The following is a 12,383-nucleotide window of genomic DNA, read 5'->3' on the forward strand; positions in this document are numbered from 1 at the left end:
AGGGTTAGGTGCCTCCTGAAATGTTGGAGCCTCCAGCACCTGGCTGCCTGGCGAGGCCCCTTCAGCCCTGGGGGCATCTTCCTGTTGAGGTTGGTCTCCATCTGTCGAGGCCGTGGTCTTCGCGAGGCCTTCCTAGTCTATTGCTGCCGTGGCCGGGGCTGTGGCCGATCGTGATGTAGCCTTGACCTGGCGCTCTTCCCGAACCGCCACCAGAGATGCACTGGCGGAGTAGGGTGTGGCGGCTAGGTAGAGCACCAGGGGCTCGAGAGGGCGCGGTGCCACCATCACAGGAGGGCTGGTCAGGTACTTCTTGAGGTCTTGAAACGCTTTGTCGGCCTCCTGTGTCCATACGAACGGGCCTTTCTTCTTCATCAGCTTGAAGAAAGGCAAGGCGCGCTCCCCCAGCTTGGAGATGAAGCGTCCTAACGCGGTTACGCGCCCAGCGAGCTTCTGCATTTCTCTGAGGGATTGGGACGGACTCATGTCTTTGATTGCCTTGACCTTCTCTGGGTTGGCCTCGATTCCTCTGTGGGACACGAGGAAGCCCAGAAGCTTGCCAGAAGGAACGCCGAACACGCACATCTCTGGGTTGAGCCGCAGGTCCACTTCACGGAGGCTCATGAAGGTTTCTTCCAGGTCCTAGATCAAGGTCTTCGCCTCCCGAGACTTTACCACAATGTCGTCGATGTAGGCCTCGGCGTTTCTCCCGAGCTGCCGGCCCAATGCGATGTGCATCAGTCGCTGGAAGGTTGCACCCGCGTTGCGTAACCCGAATGGCATGCAGGTGTAGCAGTACACCCCACATGGGTTCAGGAAAGTCGTTTTCTCCACGTCTTCTACCGCCATGTTGATTTGATGATAGCCTGAAAATGCATCCAGGAAGCACAGCAGGTCACACTCGGCGGTGGAGTCGACAATTTGGTCGATGCGAGGGAGTGGGAATGGATCTTGAGGGTAGGCCTTGTTGAGGTTGGTGAAGTCGACGCACATGCACTCCTTTCCTCCCTTTTTCGGCACAACAATAGGGGTTCGCCAGCCATTTGGCGTAGCGAACCTCATGAATAACACCTGCCACCTCCAGCTTGCGGGTTTCTTGGACGATGAAGGCCTGCTTCTCGGTGGACTTCCGCCTTGCTTTCTGCTTCACGGGGCACACATTAGGGCACACATTCAGGTGATGCTCAATCACCTGCCTTGAGACCCCCGCTAGCTGTTTGGGTTCCTACGCGAACACCTCCTTGTTCGAGCGCAGGAACTTCACCAGTGCCTCCTCTTGGTCGAGGTCGAGATTAGCACCTATGGTGAAGGTGGCGCCGGAGGATACGTCCTCATCATCTGGTACCTGCTTGGTCTCCGCCTTGTCCTGGGTGAACAACTGCTTCTTCTTGGTTAGCGCAGCCCCCTTGGCCTTGGGGTGTTGGTGCGGGCGGGCTGCGCTGCTGGGGCTATCTTGAGGGCGAGCTTGAGCGCTAGCAGAGCATCTTTGGTATCTCCAGCTACGGTGAGGACGCCGCTGCTCCGGGGCATCTTCATGAGGTTGTAGGCCGGATGGGTCGCTGCCATGAATTGGGCCAAGGCGGGGTAGCCAAGGATGGCGTTGTACGGGAGGCCGATGTGGGCGATGTCGAAGTTGACCAGCTCCGTGCGGAAGTTGTCATGGGTGCCGAAGGTCACCGGGAGGCGGATCTGTCCCAGGGAGCCGGAGGAACCGCCTCCGACGCCCAAGAAGGGCTTGCTGGGTTGGAGTCGTTCCAGTGGTACATGGAGGAGGCTGAAGGCCTCCACTGAGAGCATGTTGAGGCCGGCACCGCCGTCGATGAGGGTCCTGGTGATGGCCACCTGGCAGATGGTGGGCGTGCAAAGCATTGGGAGCGCACCCGAGCAGGTGGTGCTGACGGGGTGATCGTTCGAGCTGAAGGTTAGGTCAGCCTTGGGTGCCGCCCAACCCGGAGGAGCTCCGTGCCGCGTGAGGGCGGCGCCAATCTGGCGGACGAACGGCTTGATGTGGCGGCTCGAGGGTGGCGCCTGCGAGCCGCCCAGGAGAGCTGCAACGACCGGGGGCGCCGGCGCAGCATGGTGGGTGAGGAAAAGGTTGCGCAGCTCCTCCCAGGAGGCCACAGAAGCAGTTGGCAGGTGGAGCAGCCACACGCGCGGGACGCCGGTGAGGGCCATGGGAAACCAGTTGGCCATGACCTTGTTGTCGCCCCCGGCCTTGAGGATGGCCTCCTCGTACGCCAGCAGGAAAACCAGCGGATCCGTCGTGCTGTTGTAGCGCGGCGGCATCTCCGGCTTGAACTTGTGCGACCACTGCACCTGTCGCAAGGCGGGGGTCAAGGCTCGGAGCCCCCTGGCCCCAGCGCTGGCGTCGGCCACCGGAGCCGGCGGTGCATTGTCCGCCATGAGGGCGAAGCGCGGTGTTGATGGAGAGCGGGTCGACAGAAGGGAGAGCTCCGGCGAACCCCTACCTGGCGCGCCAAATGTCAGATATCGGGTTCCGGCAAAACCCTTAAGGTTCGAACTCTGGGGTGCGCACGAAGATCTTCTCCCTACCGATCCACGCCCCAAAACCTCGTCGCAAATCTAAGATAGCACGATGAACAACACAAGGGACACGAGGTTTATACTGGTTCGGGCCACCGTTGTGGTGTAATACCCTAATCCAGTATGTGGTGTGGTGGATTGCCTCTGGGGCTGATGATGACCATTACAGAGGAAGAACACTCTCGCGAGGGGTGTTCTTGAGCTGGTATGGTGTTCTACTAGGGAAGGATTCGATCCCCTCTACTGTGGTGGCTATCTCTATGTATAGAGGCCCTGGTCCTCTTCCCAAATATTGAGCGGGAAGGGAGCCAACAACAACCATTTTGAAGTTGAACAACTAGTAAAAGCTATCCTGACTCAAGGTGGTCTTCGACTGCCAAAGGCACTGGTGATGACGCCGTCTTGGGCTCCACGGTGATCTCCGTCCTACCGCTCTGCTGGTCTTGGTCTTGTTTCACCGATATGGAAACATTTGCTTGATGCCTCGGTACTCCGCGCCTGTGCTTGCACCCTTTGCACCAAAGACGAAACGAGGACACTGCGTTGGCTAGCGCCCGCCTGGCGCCCGCCTGGCGCCCGCCAGGTCTTGATCGTCATGGCTTGCGTCATGAGCACCTCACGAGGTACTCCTTGCCTTGATCTCTCCGCCTCCTCGCGAGCCTGACTAGCGAGGCCGCCCCTGAGGAAGCCTTGTGTCGTCCGCCTCGCGAGGCTTGGCCCCTCGCGAGGGTCTTGAACTTGGGTTGATGAAGACGGGCCGTACTGCGCCACTGCTCGAGCCACGCTGCATGCCGCAGGCAGGCAAGTCTAGGGACCCCCGTTCCCAGAACGCCGACAGACGCGACGATGACGGCGCTGTTGTCAAGGGTTTCCCCTGGTACGCGGCGAGGAGAGAGGAAGGGTAGCCCCGACGCCCTCCAGGAAGGTCCGGCGGCACCCTCAGGCGCCACCGCGTCGGTGTCGGCCAAGCCAACAGGGATTTCTCCCGATCCCAGCCTCTACCTCGGGCATTTCGGAGCTCGCCACCAAACCGACCACCACCCTGCGCCAACACGGACACAAAGCTCCGCACGCTGTCTCACCACGACACCGCGAAGATGGTCTGCACAACAAAGAAGAGGAGCCAGGACTAGGGCAGCAGCACCGTCGGCATACGGGAGGGCCCCACCTCCACCGTCCATGACGGTAGCCGACCGGACGCCATAGCAGAAGCCTACCGGGCCCGTGGCGGCACAAGCCCGGCCGGGCCCTCAAAGACACGGACAGCTCCCGCTTCCGCGCAGCAGCTGGCACGCCGTCGGCGTCGCTGTCCCACTCCAAGCCGCTTCCCTGCCTCCCCATATAGAGAGCGCCGCGGTCGCCCCAGAGCCGGCCCGCAAGGACCCAGAAGGGATCCTACGAACCCAGATCTGGGCCGGGGACGCGCCACCGGCCGGCCAGCACCACCGGACCGCCCCGCCGCCAAGAGGCACCACCACCACGGCGAGCGTCGCCGGCCTCCGCACCAGGACGCCGGACCGCCACCGACCGAGGCGCACCGCCGCCGGCCATCACCGCCCAAGCAGAGGAAGGCCGCGCGCGGGCAAAGGCATGCCCACCGCCGCCAGCACCACGCGGCCAAGGACCGGCGGCGCACGCTGACGGCGGCGGGAGGAGGGAAGGGCGCGGGGGAGGGCTGGAGGAGCGCGGAGGAAGGGCCCCCGGCCGCCTCGCTCGGGGAGGCGGCGCGGGGGTACGGGGGAGTGGAGGGGGGTGGGGGAGGAGGAGGGGAACGGGACGAGGAAAGGGCTGGCGGCTCCGGCGGGCTCCGGCCGTCGCGGCGGCAACGGGAGAACCCTAGGGGCGGGGTAGCGGGGTCAGGAGCGGCCCCAAAGTCTGGCATTGATTGCCGTTCCACTAGAACCGTTGCTCGCGTTCTCCATTATTTCTGGAACGGCGCTCTTCATCTGGCATCGTTTGCTGATGATACTGGAAAGAGACCGGTCAACAAAGCTCAGCAGCAGAAAGGAAAACAAAATGCTCCAACTAGAAGATAGATAGGTCCATGGGACCGGGCCGATCAAAGATGAAACCTTGGATAAACTTCTAGCCCAAACATTCGGCACCCTCAACACGTGCATCTCATACCTTCCTCTTGCTGCTGCATCACCTAACCTGAACCCTATGCTTCAGAGAAAAACGAACAAGGGCCGTTACGCTTCAGGATCCACTGGTCAGAATCCGAGAGCCCGGCCACACCACATGGCAAACGTGGCGTGGTGATTTGTACTACCTCACACACAAACAAACAAAAAATACTACTCACTCCGTTCCTAAATATAAGTCTTTGGAAGGATTTCACTATAAACCACATACAGAGTAAAATGAGTGAATCTACATACAAAATGCATCTATATACATCCGTATATGGTTCGTAGTGAAATACCTACAAAGACTTATATTTAGGAATGGAGGGAGTACTAGAGAAATCTGAGAGCTCGAGACTGCAGTTCTTTCAGAACAATATGCGACTGAAAGTTTTGTTCAGAAGGTTCTAATGGCGGCTCTGTATCTGGTCCGTTAATTACAGCAGCGCAGACTTTGAACCGTCTCGTGCTCCTGCTAGCTCGGTCGTGCATGAGCTTGATTGCTTGATTGCTTGATCCGATCGAACTTTGAATCCTGCGACTTACTACTATTCCAGTACGTGCTCCGGAGCTGTTGCTTTCTGCTGACTACCACACTTGGCATCGAACTTTTGATTATCTTCACCGGGGCACTCATTATTTTCCTTTTTTGGTGTGGTTCCAGTAGCCAAGAAGTTAACTCTAACTCGCTAGGGTCCAACACAAGAGCTTTTGACAATTGGGTTTACCTCACGATCGCACGATAACTTTTCCGTTTTCTGCACGCCCATCTGGTCGGTCTCCGGGGTTTTTAACGCGGCCGGAGACGCGATTTAAAATGACAGGGAGGAACGCACTCGCAAAATGCAGCAAGTTTCAGGCTTTCAGTAGATTCATTGGACAAGTGATGCACGTAATATAGTTGACACCAAGTAGATTCATTGGAGTATTACTAGAAGGGTTGGGCGCACTTTGCTGTCCCATTGGTATTGTTGGGTTTCTTTAAAAAATCACTCTGTTTCAAAATATAAGATGTATTACTTTTTGAAAAGGCAAACTTTTAAAATTTGATCAAATTTGTGGAGAAATATATCAAAATCCATAATATCATGTCGGTATTTTAGATTCGTCATGCAATGAATTTCCATACTTTTTTCGCTTAATATTGTGGATGTCGATATTTTTGCTCTGAACTTGGTCAAAGTTAAAGAAATTGACTTTCTAAGAAATTAATACCCCTTATATCTTGAAACTGATAAAATATTTAGTTTGGCGGTTGGGGAAAATGATAGAATGTGTCTTCTTTTTATTTATATGTGTTGATTTGGTGGGCATTTCGTAGTGTGATTCTATGTTATCCACTAATCAAACTATATTTATGTGAAGAAATTTCTGAGTTGGTGGTTGCATATACTTCCTCCGTCTCAAAATAAGTGTCTCAACTTGTACTAACTTTAGTAGATTGAGACAGATATTTTGGGACAGAGGAAGTACTATATTAGTACTACAATATCACATGGTGATGCTTTTTTTTTCTCTAGGTGGTGGGAGGGTGCGGATATGTTTTTATAGGCCGGTTGCTGCCGACTGATTTGAAAAATTGTTGGCCCGATTAAAATCGTAAACCAAATCTAAAATTAAATATCCTAATTAAATGAAAGAGTTTAAAAATTAAGGAACATAGTGAATCAAAATAGTTGAATGGGAGAGCTTGAGAAATTATTGACCCAGTCAAAATCAGGTGACACAGTTCTAAATTGAATGCCTTAATTAGTTGTGTGGCCTTAAAATTAAAAAGCACGGTGTATAATATAAAAGAATTGAAATGAGAGAGCTTTGCGAAATTGTTGACCCAGTCAAAATCAATGATTGAATTTTAATTGAAGACCTCAATTGAATCTGGGCTCTCTAAACCTAGGAAGCTTAGTGTTATAGACGATTGTACATATTTCAGTAAGTTCACGAGCATTACCACGAATTGAAGTATTTGCCTGCGGAACTCTTAGCGTTTAAAACTTCTTTTCTAGGGGCTGTTGCGTTTCAAATATGCTAAACGGAAAACAAAATGTATGGTGGACGTCAAATTGTCACTCCAGTCTGCGGTTGGGGTTGTGCAGTCCGGTCTTCGAAGTGTCGGCGTTGGCAGTAGTAGAGTTAAAAAACGCGTGGAGTAACATTGCGGACGACAGACCAACCTTTCGTGCGTATATCCGACGAAAGCGACTGACAAATACTTTTCTTTTCTTTTCTTTTTTACATCAGTACAGACGCAATCGCTCATATACACGCGCATACACTCACCCTTATAAACGCACGCACGCACACCCTACCCCTATGAGCACCTCCAAAAGACTGAGCCGTGATGGGCTGGGGATACCACAGTCCCTCTAACCATCTAACCACAGGTTGGTTCGCAATACTTTTCTTTTCTATTTTGGTCTTATAATTGCTATTTGTGGACAAGAGTGATCAAGAACCGCCACAGAATAGTATCCGTATTGTCCGCGATAAGAATAATATCTTTGCGCGGGTGCTCAGCTCCTCCCCTTTGAATGTATCATTTCGACGGGATATAGTTGATACCCGTTTTACATCATGGCAACATCTATTATCAGTTCTGGATTTAGTTAAACTGACATATGAACGGATGTATTTCCTTAAAATCTCACAACATCCAGATCATTCACAGTTGACTATATGTATCGTACCTTTATGTAACCAAAAGATCTTGGACAATAATAATAAAATATGGAGATTACTTTTGAAATTCAATATTTTCATGTAGTACCTTCATAGGGGAGGTCGAGATCTAATTGTCTCTCGAAATAAGCTTTCGCCCCGCTTTATAAATAAAGCAACCAACAAGTTCATACAACGAGTAGCAAAGCACTGAAATAACAAGTCTGCAGGGGCATCAGCACAAGTAATAAGCACAAATAAAACATAAAAGAAAGGCATAAAAAAGACCACCAAGTGACCACATCATCGGGTCAACACCGGCAAAGTAAGGCGACGTGCAGTGCCATGTAGTGCATCCAACATCTGCCCCAGCCGGTCACAGTCCCGCTGCCTAGCCAGCGGGTGCGAGTGCTGCAAGAACGCAAGAAATTTGAAGAATGGGTCGGAGGCCCACCAAAGAAAGATCCACTCAATCACCATCTGATTACGCGTCGTCCAAAGTGTCCAAGCTAACGCCGCAAAAATTAGCCACAAGAGGCGCCTCTTCCTAACGGTCTGGATAGCTCTGACTTGGAGGAAGACGCTAAGTCTGGAGCCTCCCAATCAGGCCTGAGAGCCTCCCTGGCAAAACTCCAAAGTGCGCAAGCCACAGTGCAAAAAAAAAGGTGGATCCATGTCTCCGGAACTCCACAAAGAGGACATAGCCCATTACCCGGGTGATGGTGTTCTACATAGGAGGGGGGGGTGCTAACCACATCGACTCCCATACATGGGCTGGGCCGAGGACCCCCAACCAAGAAACCAGTGGGTCACATTCGTCAGGCTTCATGGCGTAATCGGGATGGAATCTTCCAAAAGACATGGGTATACTCCAAGGCACAATGTAATCCTTGGCATGCTTATCCCCAGATGTAACAGACCTAGGTGTAATCCTAGGTACCCCCGGTGTCTGTATAAGCCGAGGGGTTTAGACTGTAGAAGTAGATTCATTCACACATACGATCTCGAGGTAGATCAACATGTACCCAGTACCCCATCCATAATCAATACAACAAAGCAAGACATAGGATTTTACCTCTTCGTGAGGGTCTAAACCTGGGTAAACATTGTATCCTTTCTTCGTCCTGTTACCATCGTGCCAAGATCACCAGCTCAGGACCCCTACCCTCATTGATGGCCCATACATGTCCCTCTGTGGGGTCACAATAGCTTGATGGATCGCCTTCGGAACAATGAAAATATCATTGGTTGTGGTATTAATATCTTCCTGGCACAACTCTTTGTCTTCGTCGGCGTCACGCTTTATGCCGATTCGACGGGCCACCTCACCCAGATCGAAAACTTCGCTCCAGGGCAGACCATTAGGTTTGGGAACCTGGAGTACGTTGCGGACTCCCACGGCGCGCTTGCATTTTTTTGGCTGGGTGTGAGACCAGGCCGAGGGCCACGCCAATGCCTCTATTGAGATCCTAGATTCAATCCGGGACTAGGACCATGGCATGAATCATACCTAGGATCTGGCCTTCAGCTCGGAACCGAGTGCTGCAACGATGGATCTGGCATCAAGCTTGACCGGCAAAGACCTCGAGACCATATCAGATCAGATCTCGAGCACACTCTAGCTGAGCCCAACTTTCAATCAGAATATGGACGAGGCCGACAAAGTGCTTCTGAACGAGATGTTAGATCTGATTCAGAATCTGGCTATCTTGGACGATCACAATTCATTTATGATCTGATTTTTAAAAAGCCCGAGGAAGCTAGAATTTTCAGCCCTCCCACAACCCACCTTGTCGCTACCGTCGAGGACTTAACCGACGTACTAGCCAGCGCCTCCGAGGAGGCAACCAAAATGAAGATGTCAGTGAAAATTTAGATACCACCTCGGCACATGTAGTCACCTCCACCTATGATGTCTACATAGTAGACACACCCAAGAACGGAGGAGGGGGAGGAAATTTGAAGCGCCAACGCAAGGGCCGCCAAGGAAACGAGGGCATCGGCAACAACGATGCAAGCAACGTCGCCACTAGGAACAAGGACACCATCATTGGTGAGACAACAGACGATGGCGTCGGTAACGATGGCATCGACAATGGTGTCACCGGTAATGGTGGCACCGACAACAATAACGGCGCCGACAAGGTCGATGGGGACGATGACGCCCCCGACCGACGATGACTACGATCTGGAGGCCGAAGAGGAGTGAAGTCTCTACCCCGATCAGTACAATGCTTTCGAGTAGCCCCTTGAGACCCCTCAGATCAAGACCATGCATAAGCGATTGGCCAGTACGTCCAAAAGCATCAAAACAAGTCTCGACGTCTTAAAGAAGAGGACAAAATAAACAACCGATGGACCGAGCTCCTACGAGCTGAAGAGGTGATACGTCTCCAACGTATCTATAAATTTTGATTATTCCATGTTCTTTTATTGTCAATATTGGATGTTTTATAATCATTATATAGTCATTGTATATCTTTTTTGGTACTAACCTATTACATAGTGCCAAGTGCCAGTTGCTGTTTTCTGCATGGTTTTTACATCGCAGGAAATCAATATCAGACGGAGTCTAAATGCCACGCCAATTTATGATGATTTTTTATGGACCAGAAGGAAGAAGTTGGGCCCTGGTTGCACCTGGGGGGAGTCCCGAGGAGGGGACAACCCACCAGGGCGTGCCAGGAGGCCCAAGCGCGCCCTGGTGGGTTATGCCCACCTCGGGTGCCCCCTGGACCGCCTCGTTGCTCTATAAATACCCCAATATTCCAGAAACCCTAGGGGAGTCGACGAAATATTCATCCAGCCGCCGCAGAGTCCAGAACCACCAGATCAAATCTAGACACCATCACGGAGGGGTTCGCCACTTCCATTGGTGCCTCTCCGATGATGTGTGAGTAGTTCATTGTAGACCTTCTGGTCCGTTGTTAGTATCTAGATGGATTCCTCTCTCTCTCTCTCTCTCTCTCTCTCTCTCTCTTGATTATCAATACAATGATCTCTTGGAGATCCATATGATGTAAGTCTTTTGGCGGTGTGTTTGTTGGGATCTAGTGAACTTCGAGTTTATGATTAGTTATATCTTTTCATATCCATGAAAGTTATTTGAGTTTCTTTGATCTCTTATATGCGTGATTACTTATAGCCTCGTATTTCTTCTCCGATATTTGGGTTTTGTTTGGCCACTGCAGATCTATCGAACCCACTACCGGGCACCTCTTCCCATTGCAAGATAAATAGATCAAGTTGGGCAAACAAAACCCAAATATCGGAGAAGAAATACGAGGCTATAAGTAATCATGCATATAAGAGATCAAAGAAACTCAAATAACTTTCATGGATATAAAAAGATATAACTGATCATAAACTCGAAGTTCATCAGATCCCAACAAACACACCGCCAAAAGACTTACATCATATGGATCTCCAAGAGACTATTGTATTGATAATCAAAAGAGAGAGAGATAGAGAGGAAGCCATCTAGCTACTAACTACGGACCAGAAGTCCTACAATGAAGTACTCACACATCATCGGAGAGGCACCAATGGAAGTTTGAACCCCTCCTTGATGGTGTCTAGATTGGATCTGGTGGTTCTGGACTCTGCGGCGGCTGGATGAATATTTCGTCGACTCCCCTAGGGTTTCTAGAATATTGGGGTATTTATAGAGCAAAGAGGTGGTCCAGGGGGCACCCGAGGTGGGAACAACCCACCAGGGCGCGCCTGGGCTTCCTGGCACGCCTTAGTGGGTTTTCCCGTCCTCGGGACTCCCCCCCAGGTGAAACTAGGGCCCAACTTCTTCCTTCTGGTTCATAAAAAATCATCGTAAAATGGCGTGGCATTAGGACTCCGTCTGATATTGATTTCCTGCGATGTAAAAAACATGCAAAAAACCAGTAACTGGCACTTGTCACTATGTCAATAGGTTAGTACCAAAAATGATATAAAATGTCTATATAATGATTGTGAAACATCCAAGATTGATAATAAAACAGCATGGAATAATCAAAAATTATAGATACGTTGGAGATGTATCAAGGATTGGGTCAAACTGGCAGCGGATAATTCATGGATTACACTTGGGTAAGCGTTGTTTCCCATCTAGCTGATTTGCTAATTCATAAATTCGGCCCTATTTGATAGCTAGTCACGTGAATCGATCAATTTTTGCTGAACTGTTCCCGGCCTAACTGTAACTTTTCCTTATTGGAATCGAATAGGATTGATCATGCGCTTGCTTTTGACTGGCAATTAGGATGGAAGTTAGTGTGCTGGCGGTAGAAAACCGCATATGATTACTGGATTTTTCTATACAAAGATGGTAGAAACAAGTATGTCGTTCAAAGATTTGCTCGCGGCGCTCCAAAATTCTTCATATGGGTGGAACCCTGCCGATGCTGTTGAACTGAAATTTTTCAGCAGTACCGAGCAAAAATTTCTCCACTAACTTCCGATGAGCATCTTGGATTGCTCTTTACTTTGAATGCTGAAAGACGCTTCGGTAAAATCCTTATCGAAGTGCTTCAGCCACGCAATGAACATGACAAGGGGAAGGTTGTTCAGAAATCTTCTGTCTCTGCTAATAGCGAGCGCCCTGACACTCCTTGTAGGTCAAAACAAAGCAAAGCTAGTGGTTTTGAAAGTCACAATATGTCTGTTTCCGCTTCTTGTTGCAGCACAGCTGATCGATGTCTTTCAGCTTGTAGTTGAGACTCAAGAAACTGAACTGATTCAGACAGTGAGTTTGAATAGCTTGTGCAAGCGGTAGTGGCTAGTAACTAAAACAGTAAACCAAGACAGGACTTTGGGGTTGTCTCACTGTCTTCAAGATAGTCTTCCTTAGTTGTTTTATCAGCTTTGTTGGAGACCAACAAGGATGTCTCACTATCCTGAACCTTATTTGCATTACTTCCTTTACCATTGCTTAATAAGGCACTCTTCCCCAATATTCGGTCAGTATTCTAAAAGAAGAAACAAGCAGACACATAACAGGTTTAGCATGTACTAGTATATGAAACTCATTTCGGTGAACTAGTTCATTAGTAAGGTGGACAGGAT

Source organism: Triticum dicoccoides, chromosome 2B, assembly GCF_002162155.2.
Source record: "Triticum dicoccoides isolate Atlit2015 ecotype Zavitan chromosome 2B, WEW_v2.0, whole genome shotgun sequence".
Taxonomy (NCBI): domain Eukaryota; kingdom Viridiplantae; phylum Streptophyta; class Magnoliopsida; order Poales; family Poaceae; genus Triticum; species Triticum dicoccoides.